Source organism: Triticum aestivum, chromosome 6B (genome assembly GCF_018294505.1).
Source record: "Triticum aestivum cultivar Chinese Spring chromosome 6B, IWGSC CS RefSeq v2.1, whole genome shotgun sequence".
Taxonomy (NCBI): domain Eukaryota; kingdom Viridiplantae; phylum Streptophyta; class Magnoliopsida; order Poales; family Poaceae; genus Triticum; species Triticum aestivum.
The window spans coordinates 16,337,751-16,341,141 of NC_057810.1; positions in this window are offsets into that span (position 1 = coordinate 16,337,751).

Genomic DNA, 3,391 nt, shown 5'->3' on the forward strand with positions numbered 1-3,391 from the left:
GTTTGTCCAGGTATATACTTTCGGTGTCAGCTAAACAGTGCGTGCATGCGTGGTATTCCTTGTTTGTTTGTCCTGAAAGGTTACTGAGAACGGGCCAATCATTGATGGTTACAAACAGCAACGCGTGCAGGTAAATTCCTCCTGTTTGTGCTCATCCCACACACGTACACAGTTTCCATTTCACAGCTGTAAAAGTTCTCTAACTAAAGGCCTTAGGTACACATCAATGTCATTGCCGGGATGCTTAGGGCCTTGGATGAGAAATAGCATCATAATGAGCTTCCTCTTCATGCACATCCAAGGAGGAAGGTTATACATACATAGAGTCACGGGCCAGGTGCCATGATTGCTACTCTGCTCCCCGAAAGGATTAATGCCATCCACAATTAAACCAAACCATACGTTCTTTGGATAACCTTCAAACTCAGCCCGGTACTTTCTCTCGATTTTTCTCCACTTCGACCCGTTAGAGGGTGCTCTCAACTTCCTGTCTTTCTTAAAGTGCTCACTGTGCCATCGCATCAACTTGGCATGCTCTTTGTTTCTGAACAGTCGTTTCAACTGTGGTATTATAGGAGCATACCACAACACCTTCGTAGGAACCCTCTTCATCACCAGGGTCATCTCGTCTGATCTTATACCGCAATGCACCACATACAGGGCATGCATTCAAATCCTTGTACGCACCGCGGTAGAGGTTGTAGTCATTAGGGAATGCATGTATCTTCTGCACCTCCAATCCTAGAGGGCATACGACCTTCTTTGCTGCGTACGTACTGTCGGGCAATTCATTATCCTTTGGAAGCTTCTTCTTGAATATTTTCAGTAGCTTCTCAAATCCTTTGTCAGGCACAACATTCTCTGTCTTCCACTGCAGCAATTCCAGTACGGTGCCGAGCTTTGTGTTGCCATCTTTGCAATTTGGGTACAACCCTTTTTTGTGATCCTCTAACATGCGATCGAACTTCAGCTTCTCCTTTTGAATTTCGCACTGTCTCCTTGCGTCAACAATGACCCGGTGGAGATCATCATCGGGCACAATATCGTCTGGTTCCTCTTGATCTTTAGCATCTTCCCCTGTTGTAGCATCACCGTATTCCAGGGACACATAGTTGTCATCGTCCTCTTCTTCTTCGATGTCTTCCATCATAACCCCTATTTCTCTATGCTTGGTCCAAACATTATAGTGTGGCATGAAACCCTTATAAAGCAGGTGGGTGTGAAGGGTTTCCGAGTCAGAGTAAGACCTCGTATTCCCACAGCTAGGGCATGGACAACACATAAAACCATTCTTCTTGTTTGCCTCAGCCACTTCGAGAAAATTATGCACGCCATTAACATACTCGAAGGTGTGTTTGTCACCGTACATCCATTCCTGGTTCATCTGCGTGCATTATATATAATTAAGTGTGTCAAAAACCATTACAGAACATCATGGATGGATAAGTGATCAATTTAATAGAAGTTCATCATCACATTAAAACCAAAGTACATACATAGTTCTCATTGAACATAGCTCTCTAGAGCATCTAATTAAACCATACATTGAAACTATGTAAAACATTTCAATGCAACAACAAATGCGATCATAATCACAACCAAGGTAACAATTGATCCAATGGCATGATGATACCAAGCCTCGGTTTGAATGCCATATTTTCTAATCTTTCTAATCTTCAAACGCATTGCATCCATCTTGATCTTGTGATCATCGATGACATCTGCAACATGCAACTCCAATATCATCTTCCACTCCTCAATTTTTTTTATTTTTTCCTTTAAGTAATTGTCTTCTTCAACTAAATTTAACCTCTCGACAATAGGGTCGGTTGGAATTTGCGGTTCACATACCACCTCGATAAATAAAATCTATGTCACGTTGGTCGGCATAATTGTCATAAACAATAAATGAACCAAATAGTTATAAAAGATAATATATACCACATCCAAATCATAGACAGGACGAGGGCCGACGGGGGCGGATACCAAAACCATCGCATTATATAATAACAAGCAATAATAAAAGTAAGAAAATTCGACAAGTATCTATCTAAAGTAACAATTTTTTCTTTCAGAAAGAAGATAAGAACAAGAGGCTCACCACGCTGGTGCCGGCGACGAGATCGGCACGGGCGATCGACGGCGGTGAAGACGGGGACAGGACGTGACGGACCGCTAAACCTAGACAAATCTTGGACAAAATGGAGCTTGGAGGTCGAGCTTCGAGAGGAGAAAGCTTAAATAGTGTGGCTCAAACATTTCATCGAACACCTCATGTGCATAGGAGGTGAGCTAGAGCACCACAAAGCTCTCCCCTCGTTGGCCAGAAAAAATAGAGCAGTGTGGATTGCTCTGCTGCGGCGATGGGGTATATATAGGCAACTCATTGGTCCCGGTTTGTGGCAGGAACCGAGACTAAAGGCCCCCTTCTATCCCGGTTCCAGCCACGAACCGGGACAAATGGCTGTGGGCCATGAGCGAGGACCATTTGTCCCGGTTCATGCCAGGAACCAGGACAAATGGGTCCAGACGAACCGGGACAGATGCTCCACGAGTTCCGGCCACCCCCGTGGGCGCACGAACCGGGACGTATGCCCCCCCCATGGGTCCCGGTTCGTGACTGAACCTGGACTAATTGGCTGGCCAGGCACCAACCAAAGCCCTGTTTTCTACTAGTGTCTACAGGTGTCTCCGAAGGTGTTTGTTGTTTGGCATAGATCAAGATTAGGATTTGTCACTCCGAGTATCAGAGATGTATCTCTGGGCCCTCTCGGTAGTGCACATCAGTATAAGACTTGCAAGCAATGTGACTAATGATTTAGTTGCGGGATGATGCATTACGGAATGAGTGAAGAGACTTGCCGGTAATGAGATTGAGCTAAGGTATGATGATACTGACGATCGAATATCGGGCAAGTAACATACCGATGACAAAGGGAATAATGTATGTTGTTATTGCGGTTTAACCTATAAAGATCTTCGCAGGAACCAATATGAGCATCCAGGTTCCGCTGTTGGTTATTGACCAGAGATGTGTCTCGGTCATGTCTACATAGTTCTCTAACCCGTAGGGTCCGCACGCTTAACGTTCGATGACGATTTGTATTATGATTTATGTGTTTTGGTGACCGAAGTTAGTTCGGAGTCCCGGATGAGACCACGGACATGACGAGGAGTATCGAAATGGCCGAGAGGTAAAGATTGATATATTGGACGATGATATTCAGACACCTGAATGGTTTCGGAAAGGTTCGGATATATTTCGGAGTACAGAGGGGTTACCGGAACTCCCCGGGGAAATATTGGACCTACATGGGCCTTAGTGGAGAGAGAGGGGAGCCCGCAAGGGGTGCCCCCCCCATGGTAGTACGAATTGGACTAGGGAAGGGGG